General features: G+C 48.7%; 1 protein-coding gene across 5 annotated transcripts in view; it reads right to left on the bottom strand.

Moving 5' to 3' along the window:
• CTBP2 (C-terminal binding protein 2) overlaps nt 1-14,635 on the bottom strand; it is a 167,599-nt gene that overhangs the window by 121,437 nt on the left and 31,527 nt on the right. The window contains exon 1 of one of the 5 annotated variants that reach the window (XM_040254496.1): nt 7,800-8,038. The exons of the other annotated variants lie outside the window; for them this stretch is intronic. The gene's annotated coding sequence lies outside the window, so the exon portion shown is untranslated. Of the gene's footprint in view, nt 1-7,799; nt 8,039-14,635 lie in introns of those variants that run through there. 5 annotated transcript variants of the gene reach the window in all.

The raw sequence follows: 14,635 nt of genomic DNA on the forward strand, positions 1-14,635 counted from the left end.
CACCCAGACAGGACAGCCAGACAGAGGTATCAATCTGAGGCCATGGGCTCCCGGAGCACAGCTCATGGGACCCCTGAACAGCCCGGGCCCTCCCGCAACCCCTCCAGCTCCTGATTCACACCTGACCACCCTCAGCAGCTCTCCCGCACATCCAGGGACCCATAATCATCCACAACAGAAACAGATGGTTTCGGACTTCGGCTGGACCAGGGGACCAGAGCTGCATACATCAGGGGCTGCTGGGAGCACAGATGGGCATCTCTGAGCACCAGGGGGGAAGGTGGGTTGAGTGGGAGGGGCCAGGGGCTGCTGGGATGTAGACCCCGCCCCCACCCAACCTCTGCCCCTGGGCTCAGAACTTGTGTGGCCCCCAAGTGTGATCTGACCCCAATCAGGACCTCAGACTGACCCAAGTCACCTGGGGTGGGGCCCAGCCTCTCAATATTAACACAGCCCCCAGAAAGACCTGGCCCACCAGGCATAAAACAGTGTGGAATTCTGGACTGGTTGTCACCAGGGAAGGACAAACGTCCTCCAAAGACGGAAAGGCTGGACAAGACAGAGTTAACACGGTATGACCTGAGATGCCTTCCCCTTCTACAGCCATGCCATTCCTTCCCAGGATTCAATTCCATATGCGATTGCCTAATAATGAATAAATCGTATTAATTAGCTTGGAAACAATTACCCTTTATTGAGGGGGGGGTGGGACCCTGAAAGTTAATTGTCCATGTCCCGATACAATTGCGCTACTATCAAGACACCTAAGGTCAAATCAACACTTCATGATTACCCCGGTGTCCAAGAGTTTCAGCTTCAAGAAGAAACGTGCCCTCCAGGCACAAACTTCACATCCAGTCTTTGCAGAGGGAATGCTTATGGAAATTTTGTAATATTAAATATCTTCAGCTGGGTTTAAGCTTTAAGAACATGAAGAGGCCCAACAGCCAAGATTTCAGAACTCTGTCTTCAAATATAAGGACAGCCAGTGGAAAACTGTAAGGGAAGTCTTGGAACCCAGCCACTTTCTTAAGGAAAACAAAATAGGATATTTTCTCAGTGTTGTCTCAGATGTAGTCAATTAATGTGTCCATTCCTTGGCTGTCTTTGAGCTTTTTGCTTTCGCACCCACCCTACAGAGCCAGCAGATTTGAGCCGGGCTAGGTGACCGGGAGGAGTCTAGCCTCATAGCATTAGCTGGCCTTCAATCCTCTGGAGAGAGCCTCTCTCTCAGTGGTTCCAGAGATGGAGAAACAAACAAGGGCATCGGGATGGGGGTGGGGGTAGGGTTGGATACAGCTGGAAAAATGAACATGGAAAGCAAATCGACGGGTGCTCAGGCCGGATGTGAGCCAAGTTTTGAAAGAAAGAAAGAAAGAAAAAAAAGTGGAGCCGTGAACAGCAACCCACGCACACCACGACGTCATCCTGTGAATTCAAGCAGCGTTCCCACACCCTAAACTGCCCAGTTGGCGGTGGAAGTGCTGATCTGAGCAGTCTGACCCCCAGCTCCCAGAAGCCTGGCTGTGACCCCGAGCATCTGTCCCAATGTCAGACAAGCCGTGAAGCCGCCTTGTTAACTTTGAAATGCCCAGGGGTGGAGAGTCCTTTCTGGGGAAGGACCCCCTTACAATCAGCCTGGCTCAATGCATTAGGCAACGGGGGTGTAAGTCCATAAGGCAAATCAGAGATACTGTAAGTGGCCTTTTGTGGATCCAGACAGCAAGTGAACCAGAAAGCTACAGGCCCAGGTATTTCCACCTCTAGGAGAGGTTCCAGAACCTGCCAGGACTGGGAGAGAGATGGGCTAGCCCACAAAGAGAACATAGCAAGTAGCAACCACTAACCAGTGGGTCATCTTGAAAGAAGGCCCTGGCCTCAGCTTTCTCCCTGTTAGATTGCAGAGCGCAGAAGAGGTGTGCTGAGTTCCTTTCCATCGGGTACCCCACTGAGCAGGCGCACAGGGTCAGACAGCAAGCACGTCTCCTGATGCTCAACACAGAGACAAAAAACCCACTCAGCTGAGGATCTTTAACGTAAAATCCACGGATGGCAGAACAGAATGTTTGAAGAGCTTGTGAGACAAACACCCCCCCAGTCCCACCACTTCAGTGGGAGTATGAAAGGGCACCATTTCTGAAAAGTTAGAGTTCATCCCCCAGCTCACTCTACCCTTAGACAATAACTAGAGGAGGAGCCAAGATTTAGATAAAAATAAAAATAAATCATCTCAGGGATTTCCCTGGCAGCCAGTGATTAAGACTCTGCACTTCCAATGCAAACGGCGTGGGTTCAATCTCTGGTCTGAAAACCAAGATTCCACATACCACACCAAAAATACAAACCACTTAAGATGATCCCTAAAACAGAAAAGAGTTGGATAACTATTTCTGCGACACTACAGACATGACCAACAGCTATCATGGTATACCTATATATATTATGATACATGTAATCTCAACAGATTATTCAGTTTTAAAAATTCAAAAACACTTCATAACTTAGGAGAAACACTTGTAGGTCAAATGGAAAAGCAGACAGACTCCAAATCTTATAAATTAAAAAAAAAATTCTTAAACAGTGAATTTCATTTCTTAGTGTATGCACATATGCACGAGACAGAAAACACACCCGAAGTGTTAAGAGAAATTATTTTTCCATGCTAAGGTGATTTTTTAAATAGAAGGCTTTTGGACTTCCCTGGTGGCTCAGACGGTAAAGCGTCTGTCTACAATGTGGGAGACCCGGGTTCAATCCCTGGGTTGGGAAGATCCCCTGGAGAAGGAAATGGCAATCCACTCCAGTACTATTGCCTGGGAAATCCCATGGACAGAGGAGCCTGGTAGGCTATAGTCCATGGGGTGGCAAAGAGTCGGACACGACTGAGAGACTTCACTTTCACTTTGGATCATAAAAACAGTCTTCATATTTTCCTCGATTTCTCCATTTTCTGTAAAGGGCAGGTCTCTTACAATCTGGAAAATGCACAGTGAGTCTGTGTGGGCTTCTGCCTCAGGAGAGGGAGCTGAGGCTGGGAATACAGAAACGGAGCTGCTGCTGACGGTTCCTGGCTCGATTCAGCACCTAAGCCCTTAAGTAACTGCTTGCTGCACTGTGCAGGTGAGTCCAAAAGGAAGCAGGAAGTAAGGCATCCCCTCCAAGCTCATGAAGTTAATCTACAAACAGGGTGATGAGACTTCCTTGAAGGCCCAGTGCTTAAGACTTCACCTTCCAATGTAGAGGGTGGGGGTTGGATCCCACATGCCTCGGGGTCAACAAACCAAAACATAAAATATAGCAGCAATATTGTAACAAATTCAGTAAAGACTTTTAAGAAAGTGGGGGTTAAAAAAAAAAAGTTAAAAAAATTTTAAAACAAAACAAAAAGGTGTCCCTCGTATGGATGCCAACACATCAATCTGAATTCCAGTAGCCAATCAACCTGGGAGAAGCCCAGAGGGGCAGAGGAAGGGGCACTAATGCAGCGGGGATCCCTTGACTCCCACGGGGAGCTCAGAACCCACTCTCCCCAGGGCCTGCAGGACAGGATGGCACTGCCACAAGGTGGCCTTGGCAGGCTCCAGCCAAGTTCTTGGCTACAGACTAGACTGCAGAAGAATGAGCTGCCGCTGCTAAGTCACTTCAGTCGTGTCCGACTCTGTGTGACCCCATAGACGGCAGCCCACCAGGCTTCCCTGTCCCTGGGATTCTCCAGGCAAGAACACTGGAGTGGGTTGCCATTTCCTTCTCCAATGCATGAAAGCGAAAAGTGAAAGTGAAGTCGCTCAGTCGTGTCTAAAAGCAAAAAATACAAATATACACATACACACACATATATACGACTTGAGAGTCAAACGGCTGCGTTCATAAGCCCTGGAAAAATTACTCACAAAAACAGTGACTAGATTTAGATACCAACTGCTACTGATCATGGGACTATAGGCAGAATATCGAGTTGGGAGGAAGTTGGGTAAAAATGAATTCAGCTGGTTAACACCCCTCAGACCCCAGCTCTCACCAACTGTTTCCCCATCTCCAACTCTATCATATATTGTACGGGCACCGACCACTTTACAGGTTTGTCACTGGTTTGGTTGGTCAGCTCCCGGTGAGCAGTGAAGGGCGTTAATCCCTCCGTCGTGACTGACTCTTTGCAGCCTCATGGACTGTACCCCGCCAGGCTCCTCTGCCCATGGGATTTCCCAGGTAAGAAAACTGGAGTGGGTTGCCATTTCCTCCTCCAGGGGATATTCCCGACCCAGGGGTCAAACCCACGTCTCTTGCACTGCAAGTGATTCTTTACCATCTGAGCCACCAGGGAAACGCTGATGGCTGCCACCAGGGAAGGTGAGCAGGGACAACATAATTTTTATCTTGGAGAACTTGGAGACCAGCCACTAGCGAAGAGCACTGAAGGAGGCTGTGAGCGGCCCCAGAAAAGCTGCCTAACCCCTCGTTTCGCTTCTTCACCAATAAACCCAGGACATGACCGTTCTTACCTAGAATGAGGGGCCACAGTGGGGTGAACGCGTGATGCCACAGATAAAGCACTCAGCTCTAACATGTATCTGTGAACACTTCTACTGTTTAACAAATGCTTTTCTAACAGGCCTAGGATAATTCAAGAATCCAGAGTCCTGGGAAGAAAGGCCTAAAGGAAATTCTGTTTTATTTCAAAACAAATGTATTAAAACCCAAACCTATAGGTTCAGGGGAGATTTTGGTGTGAAATGAAGCGCTTCACTGCCATCAAATGGACTGGCTGCTGTACCTGCAACCAAAGAGACGACTTCACTTTTTAAAATCCATTTACAGCGCTATGCATGTCACAGTGCAACTCCGCAAATACAAACGCGAGTGAGGACTCCCAGGGTCGAACGGAAAGGAAATTCACGGGGCCAAAATAAGTTTCCTCTACCAGCAACAAATTCTAGTCCTCAGAATGAATCCCAGGGACTTCCCTGGTGTTCCAGTGGTTAAGACTCTGCACTTCCCATTCATGGCTGCAGAGGACACGGCTTCAATCCCTAGTCAGAGAACTAAGATCCCACATTCCCACCTGCAGCGCAGCCAAAAAAAGAGAGAATAAATCCCAGAGCCAGATGAGACCTCAGGGAGCCTCTTATCGGGAGAGGGAACCTCCCCGCTACAAACAGCCTGATGATACAAACCTCCTGATTCATAGTAACACTGGAACGAACTTGCTCACAGACCGAAGCACTCTGTTGCACTTGTTAATTCTGAAAATACAGATGACCTTCCATAGGGGTAATAACTTCATAAATGCTCTCCTCACTGACGGGACACGTGTGTAAATACACAAGCATGTATGTTTAACACAGTGCAAATACATCCACTTTCTGAGGGAACAACAGCTCGAAACTTTCCCTGTGAAAGTAGATTCTGGGGCTATGCCACTTTACAGCTCTCATGAAGGCATGCCAATGCCAGGGAGGTGCTCAAGGTTTCCTCTAAAGAAATCATGCTCACGGAGTTTTTAACTTCTCTTGTGCACCAGACCAGAACTCTCGTTGGTTATTTTTATAGCAGCAATACTAATAATAAAGTATCAAAATCCAGTCACCTTTTATCCCAACTTTTGTTTCAGTCCGTGTACACGGCTCAAAAACACAACAGCACAGATGAACAAAACTCACAGGCTTAAGGCAGGCCCTTCCACTGGTTCCCCAAACCAGCCAAGCTATCAGAGCACACAAACTTCTTCAAACATCACCCCCATGGACATCTGCTACAAGATGCGGGTAAGCTAAGCAGAGGCCAGAGATGCCTCGCTCCTCTCATTCTGCAGCTCTCAGGTTTCCACAATGGATTTCCTCTTACCCAGGGTTCCAGTCTAAGACTGGGTTAAAAAATCTTGGGATGGAATATTCCTCAGCCACAAAAAGGAACCAGCCGGCAATGCAAGTACCTGAATGAATTTCAAAGGAAACTGTGCTGAGTGAAAACACTCTGCCCCAAAAGGGCAGAGTGTATCACCTGATTCCATTTCTATAACATTCTTAAGGGACAAAACTACAGAGATGGAGAACAGGTTAGAGGCTGTCAGGCTTTAGGGCCTGGGGAGCAGGCAGGACACTCTAGCTCCAGAACTTTCTCTGAGTAAGCAGGGTCTTGGAAGTCAGCCAGCCCTGCTGACAAGCTTGTATGTTGGCCATGAACTGTCTGTGCCACCTAAAGTGGGTGTGGCTGGAAATGGGGAACAGGAGACACCCTTGTGGGCTGGGACACTGTTGTGTGTCTTCACTGTGGTGGGGCACACGGAACGTGGTACAACTGCAGCAGTGAATATACCCAAACGAATCCAGGTAACACTGGGGAAATCCGAATAGTACCTGTGGATTGTATCAGTATCAGCTTCCCGGTCGCTTTATCGTCACTGTGTCCTGCAAGATGTTACCAGCTGGGGGAGAACCAGGTAAAGGGTCTTAACAACTTACATGTGATTCTCTGATTACGTCACAATGACAAGCTTAATTACAAAAATAACAAGTAGCTTTGTCCTGTTGTGTCTGTTCCTTTGGCGCATGCTGACCAATAAACAGGGCAATTCCTTTTTGTGGTGGGCCGGGGTTTGTTTACAAGGAGCCACAAGGAGCCTAGCCTGTTGACACGCTTCACGCTCTGAACTGGGATCAGCTTCCTTTGGCTGCCACGGTACATGGCTCCTGAACCCTGACCTTCTCTGCTGCAGCTGGCAAAGATGCTTGCTACGTAAGATCTTTCCTGGGAACAGGCACAACTGACTGGTTTCTCTTGCCCAGCTGCTGCCAGCTGCCCAGGGCTCCCCAGGTCACATCTCACAAAACAGCTCCGGAGAGGACAGGAGAAAGCCAGCCCCCGGGGCTGTTCCATGTGAATGAGTGGGCAAGGAACCCCAGGACTCCCAGACCCCACTTGGCTGCCTCAAAACACCAGGCGGCAGGCTCCAACAGGGCAAGACCGTCCCTGGCTGACACATGCAGTTGTACGCTGGGCTGGCCACCTTCCAGCACCCAGCTCACTCAGAGAAAGTTCTGGAGCTGGTGAGTCCTAGCAGATTGGCAGAACCAGCGAGCCACCTGTCTGAGCTGACCCACAGCTTACATTCCTGCTTTTCCAGCAGCCTGGGGACCTTGAGGTTGCCCTCAAACTCCCCGTCAGCCTCTTGTGACCCAACTTAATCACACTGTATCAACCTCAAGGTCTTTGGTGGCGCTCGGAATCTGTCCCCCGAGATCGCGTGTTGTCTCCCTTTTAAGGAGAGCTGGCAGTCAGTCCCAATACTCCCCGGCACCTCCCTGCTGATTCAAAGAACCCAGAAGGAGAAAATTACAGGAGCATTTTTGCTGTCTCGCCTTATTGTCTTCAGGGTCACACGTCTTTCAATCCATTCAACAGGAGTTTATCCTCAATGCCTCTCAGAAACAATCACGAAAGTAGTCCCCCTCTCCCCAAAATGTGCCATTCGGTACAGTCTACAGATAAAACATATTTCCATCATAATACTATTTTTTCAGGTTCCATAAACCCTTAAATAGCCATTTACTCAAAAAAGCTGAACGCTTTCAAACATTGCCCAGCTTCAAAGCTGATAAAGAAATAACCAGCGACTCCTCCGCGGGGATAAAAATTACATTCTACATAAATTAAATATATAATTTGATTAAACATGTTTATGTCTTTGTGCTGACATTTAAAATAGAAGTAATCATTTTCTTTCTCAAAAGAAAAACTCTTTCAAATATAATTCGAAGCTGTCAAACCTATCGCCTGCTACAGATCTTTTAAATGTCACGTACCTTCAAAGGGGGGTGGCAGTTTCCTTTTAAATATGCAATTCCAAACAGTGCGTTCTGGATCAAGCATGTATTAAAATACACCACTGGCATTTACCCTGATTAAGTAGGGCCCTCTCTCCTTGTTCCTGAGGATCAGCTCCGGAGAGCAGCTCTGAGAATGCTTCCTCCCCATACAACTCCAGAGGCTTAACGCTTCCACACTGGCTGCAAAGCAGCTGGCCCCTGGGACCAACACCAAGTCACACCCCTGAATGCCTTAAGGGGCAAAGGTATTCCTTATGATGCCTGCAGTTTCCCTCTCAGGTATCTCGTTGAACTCTGTGTAACCCAACTATGGCACAGCATCAACGGCCCAATTGTAAGACAGTGTTAATCAGATGCAAAGAAAAACTCCAAACTCATTCTTCTAAGTCAATGACCTACATATTCAATTGCTTCTTCTCCAACTCAGTAGCAAACACCATGCTATATTTAAACACAGAGCACAGATATATCTTTCTTCTGAAATGCTTAGAGATACAGATAAAGCCTTACACTGTAGCCCTCCTCTTCTCAGCTTAAGGAATGCAAGCCTTTGTCAACATCAACTGTTTGGGGAACTCAAGACAACGCACATGATCCATGACACTACTGTGTTTTAATAATAAGGGTAGTTTTTTGTAAAAACTGAAGATGAAGCTCCCATACTTTGGCCACCTGATGAGAAGAGCCAACTCAACTGGAAAAGACTCTGATGCTGGGAAAGACTGAAGGCAGGAGGAGAAGGGGATAACAGAGGATGAGATGGTTGGATGGCATCAGTCAACTCAATGGACATGAGTTTGAGCAAACTCAGAGATAGTGAAGGACAGGGAAGCCTGGCGTGCCACAGTCCATGGGGTTGCAAAGAGTCAGACATGACTTGGCAACTGAACAACAAAAGGTAAAAAGCATCTTCACTGGAAGGCAAGCAGAATGAAGCCCGCCTTCCCAGCCCCTGGCCAACTACATGTGCTCACAAAGAAAACAGACCAAAGGACTTCAAGTCAGTTAAGCACATCACATACCAAGTGTCCAAGGGAGGCGCAGACTCTTCGTAACTGCTCAACCTCAGAACTACGGACCAGCATGGGGATAATCTAGGAGTCAGCAGAGACGACAGGAGAGGAACAGAGAGCTCTCAGAGTCTGTTCTAAGACCAGGGAAAGGGGACTTTTCACTGCCAATCTCTTTGTATGTCAGCCAAACTTGATGATATGTGGGTAAGTCAACTGCTTCACCACCACCCTCTCCAACCAATGTTGCAGGAGGATCCTACAATTATCTCAAGAAGCATCAAGGCAGAGGCTGGGGAGACCACCCAGACCAGCTCTGCACCCGCTGCCTTCCTCCTGGGGAAGGGGCGCTGCCCGTGGAGGAAGAGGTGAGCAGAGGCCAGACCCATGCCCGCACAACTCAGGGAGCCTTGGAGACAGATTACCCACTATGCGGTGGGCAGCCTGGGAGAGGACCAGGGTCGGGAGATACGCTTCACAACCCAATCTGGGCTGGAGCTGGGAAACCTCAGCTGCGGACACCCTGCTGTCTCATCCTACACTGTGACCTCAGGCAAGTCGCTTTACCTCTAGGAAACCTGCTTCTCTCGGGGATGGGAGAGGAAAGCTCCAGAGACACCAAGTTTTGGTAACTCCAGTTCTAATTCCATTTAAAACAGGCAACTCCTGAGACTTAGAGCCAATTCTCTACTCACTGGGGCTTGACAGAGAGCAAGCACATGGAAACAGAGGTGTTATGACCGGAACTCCTCTTTCTCTTTGAATTCAGGTGTATGTCCTTCCTTGGGTGGCGGACCCCCCCGCCACCCTTACCCACTCTGCCCCCCCACCGCGTGGAGCTGAAGGGCCAGTAAACACCACCCGTGAGGCCAGACGCTGCAAACTGACCCCAGCACCCACGGAGAAGCCAGAGAGCACGGCTGAACCTAAATGTCTGTGTGTCGTGGGAGATCTTTTGTGTGCTTCCTGCACCCCCAGTCTCCTCCTAAAAGGGGGGCCTTCCCAGTTAACATCACATGTGTTCCCTCCCATCTCCCCACATCTGGGGCCCACAGAAGTCATCCGTCCAGCACCCCTGCCCCAGTAGACTCTTCCAGCTTCAGTGCTTTTTTTTTGAGCCTTGCTATCTATCAAGCTTAATGAACCCAACGTATGCACACATATCTGTAGCTATAGCCATATATAGACACACACACACTCATTCAAAAAATCTGGCGTGGACTCCTTCCTGATGGTCAAGGCCAACAGCCCCTTCTCATCTGCCGTCCACCTTCCCAGCTGGACCCCACACCACTCCACCCATTCTGCTACTGCACCAACGGAGGGGCAGGCACCACTGAGAGGCAGATTTGGAGACAGACATAACCTTGTCTTCAAGGAGTTCCAGAACGAGCAAGAACAGAACACCAAGTGCTAGAAAAGCAGATATGGAAGAAGGAGAGACAGCAACTTTGCCTGAACTCCCACTCAGACGCGCCCAAATCACTGTCTTCCTCGGTCCCTCCAAGGAGCTCCAGATGTACCTCACCACCCTCCCCCCTCCGCCTACCAGCTACTTGACTGCAAGTCCCTCCCACCCTCAAAGTCAGACTGTTCACTATCGTGGACACCACTGCTTTACCCTGTTGGGAGTCCGAGACTCAACCAAGTCCAGACCCTGACTTAAGTCTCTGATCCTGGAACTGACCATGCCTGCCCCTATGTTTGTCCACCTCCACGTTGGAATCACATCAATCCCCGGGCAAGAATGAAAACTCCAATCATCTTCTCTAAAAACACCTAGAAAAAAATCCAGTTGAGACAAATGTCATTTTGGGAGAATGACCCAGTCCAACTCAACTGGTCTAGTTAAAAAGTATTGTGTTTTAAAAAAAAAAAAAAAAAAAAGGCGTTAGTCGCTCAGTCTCATCCGACTCTTTGCCACCCCGTGGACTGCAGCCCACCAGGCTCCTCTGCCCATGGAATTCTCCAGGCAAGAATACTGGAGCAGGTTGCTAGTCTCTTCTTCAGGGGATCTTCCCGACCCAGGGATTGATCTCAGGTCTCCTGCACTGCAGGCAGATTCTTTACTGTTTAAGACACCAGGGAAGCCTGAAGTGTCTAAAATTCCATCTCAATCAGACATCGTCAGAAGGGCTCCTCCCAGAACAGCTTCCCCTAAATTCTCCCTCAACACTGCTTCTAAGTGTGCCCGCAGACCCGGCCCAAGCAGCAGCTTGTGTTGCCAGACCTTAGCAGCTGGTAGAACCCTCAGCTCCTATTTGTTGTTCAGGTGCTAAGCTATGTCTGACTCTTTGAGACCCCATGGACTGCAGCATGCCAGGCTCCCCTTGTCCTTCACTCTCTCTCAAACTTTGCTCAAATTTATGTCCACTGAGTCGGTGATGCCATCTAGCCATCTCATCCTCTGTCACCCCCTTTGCCTCCTGCCCTCCATCTCTCGCAGCATCAGGGTCTTTTTTCAATGAGTTGGCTCTTCTCATCAAGTGGCCAAAGTATTGGGGCTCCAGCTTCAGTATCAGCCCTTTCAATGAATATTCAGGGTTGATTTCCTTTAGGATTGACTGGTTTGATCTCCTTGGAGTCCAAGGGACTCTCAAGAGTCTTCTCCGGCACCACAATTTGAAAGCATCAGTTCTGCAGCGTTCAGCCTCCTTTATGGCCCAGCTCTCACATCTGTATATGACTACTGAAAAGACCACAGCTTTGACTATATGGACCTTTGGGATTACAGGACCTCTATTCCCATAACTCCCTCTAAGGAAGCATTTCACTTTAGGATGAACTCAAAGACACACACCATCTCTCTAAACTCAGGAAAAGAGAACTGTTTACAGCCAACTGTCCTGAAATCTGTGGTTCCTGTATGTCCATTTTTTAAACAACTCTAGTCGTTCCCAATCTCACCTCTTCTTACAGTATCCTTTTTTCTTTTTTAAATCCTCAAAGCATTGGGTTGGTCAAAAAGTTTGCTTGGGTTTTTCTAGCTCACGGGGGAAACCTGCATGAACTTTTTGGACAACCAATACTTTCTCCAAAAAGACAAGATATAAAAAGTAAAATGTAATCCACTCATTAGGACCTACTAGCAGCCCTATAAACCATATCCCCAAAAGCACTGGCCCTGAAGAGACTCGGAGAAGCTGGCAGTAGCCTCCCCAAGGCCAGCACACCCCAGACCACCGGGCTCCTAGGTGGCCCGGCTCACAGGGTGACTGGTCTGCAGCTGGTTAGAGCTGCGTAGCACGCCTGCTCAGCCAGCTCCCCCACACTGAAGCAAACTAGAAATGCACACACTCCCACGCGATGATGAGCGGGCTCCGAAAACCAACTTCGGTCAGTCGTGAATGCAAAACCGTGGGCACAAGGTTAAGAAACACCAAGGGCCAAAGGCCCTGACCCCTCATGCTTCACTGGAGAGCACAGTTATTTGATAGGTAGGGAAGGGGGTGGGAGATGACGTGGTAACGGGAGCAAGGAGAGAGACAGCCCAGAAAAAAATCAACGATTGTCCCGAGTCGCCAGGGAAAGCCAACAGGAGCAGGCCTCGAAATAAAACAAAAAGTTTCCTTTTACCAAAGCAGGTACACTTCATGGCCCACCCCCAGCAGAGCAGTGGGGTAAACTTTGCATCTATCTCGCTGGCGGAGGAACCGAGGAAGAGGAAAGCATCCCCCACCCCATTATACTGCCCTCAAGCAGAAAGCCAATGTTCTGCTAAGTGGTTTAAAAAACAGCTCCATCTTCCACATGTGATTGGCAGCAGTGTAAAACTTTATTATAACTGCTTTATAAAACTAAACATACACCTATTCTATGACCCAACACTCCACTTCTAGGAATCTACCCAAGAGAAATGAAAACATATGTCCATAAAAAGGCATGTACGAGAATGGTGCACTCCAGCTTTACTTAGGATTGCCAAAGTGTCCATCAACAGGTGCATGGATACACTCACTACAGTGGACGCTGCCCCAGAATACTACACAACAAGTAGAAAGGAACGGGCAACTGTTCCAGGTGAGAACACCCCAAAATTTCAACAAACATGTTACAGTGAATTTAGAAAGCTTTTGCTGAAAGGTATATGTGGTATAATACATGTGTGTAATATTGCATGTGTACATATACATGTATGTATAACGTGTGTACACAAATGTAGTATATTAAGTGCTAGAACATGAAAGATTAATCATATGGGAGTGGAGAGTATTTGCTGGAGATGATCAGGGAGACTGGAATGGGGGCTACCTGGCAAGGGCCATGAAGAGAGTTTCTGGATTGGTGCTAAGCTGTATACTGTGATATACCTGGGGGTACCCAGGTATGTGAATCTGCCAAAACAAATGGATTGCCTCACCTAGGATCTATCCCCATTCCCACCCCGCTGAACACCTCCTCCAAGTCCTATCTCAAAGGAAAAACTAAACTATAAGAATCACAAAAAAGTCAGCTTCAGAAATGAGATGCGTGCTGAGGGACCCAGGCAGGGGTGGAGCTGAGCAAGGACTGAGAACCATTGAGAAGCACTGCCAGGTCAAGATGGACTGATGGGCAAGGGGGTGGAGGGCGTTGAGCCTGCGGTCTGGGGGCTTCACTGCACCATGTGACCACTTGGGGGGAACCGCTGGCTCTGGCCCACCTGCAAAATGACAACCATAGACACACCCACAAGGCCAGGGCCATTTCCCCACCAACAGCCGAAACCCCAGAGGCCCAGAAGGATCGTCGCCCCAAACCAGAGTGTAGGAGCAGCGGGTGTCTAAGTGACATCCATTCTCTCCAGAAACAGACCTGTGAATTCAAGGAGGCCCAGGACAGGCTAAGGGTTGTTTGTACAAATGCAGGCTGATAAAACAGGAGGTCCCAACCCAATGAGAATAAACCCACAGGGCAGTCACATTTGCATCCAAGTAGGTTCCAGTGCTTCAAGGCAGAACCCCCAAGACCAGCCTTTTTTTGACCACAGTTCAGTTCAGTCACTCAGTCGTGTCCAATTCTTTGCGACCTCATGGACTGTAGCACGCCAGGCTTCCCTGTCCATCACCAGCTCCTGGAGCTTGCTCAAACCCATGTCCATCGAGTCGGTGATGCCACCCAACCATCTCATCCTCTGTTGTCCCCTTCTCCTCCCGCCTTCAATCTCTCCCAGCTGTTTGACCACAAACAGTTCCCACAGAGCACATGGATCAAAAGGCACATTTGGAAACAAGCCGCTAAACCCATGTGACGTTTAACGGGGCTGCCCTTAGATGCCGAGTCCTATAGGTCAGACCTCTCAGCCTCAGTCGCATTCCCAGCGCCAGGTCACACATGCACTGCGCCTACCAGACTCTCTCCCCCAAGAGGTCTTAAAGTATCAAGTACTGAAAATACATGCAACTTTCCCATTAAAAGCTAGGGCGTGGACACTCCAAAAGGTTAACGTGGCACCCACTACAGTTTCATTACTGATGCTTCATCCAGGTGGCAGGAAAGCTACAACAAAAGTACCCTTAAAGAGTCGCTGCTGTCGGAACAGAGGAACAGAAACCCACTCCTGACAGAATCCTAGACCTTGGATCTGGGCAGATCCGAGCAATCAGCAAGCACAGACCTGGCCCTGTGGAGGCAGGCAAACTGCTTCCCAAACTGGAAGGAATTCTTGGGCACTGACCCTTTGACCTAATTTATCTTAAATTCAATGTGTGTTAGTTCAGATCCTCCAAAAACAGATACCAGGACAAGATGAGTAACAGGCTGTACCAGAGACTTCTTGGGAGACGTGAAACAGGAGACAGAGGGAGACGCTGGGCTGACTCC

Source organism: Oryx dammah, unplaced genomic scaffold (genome assembly GCF_014754425.2).
Source record: "Oryx dammah isolate SB20612 unplaced genomic scaffold, SCBI_Odam_1.1 HiC_scaffold_14, whole genome shotgun sequence".
NCBI lineage: Eukaryota > Metazoa > Chordata > Mammalia > Artiodactyla > Bovidae > Oryx > Oryx dammah.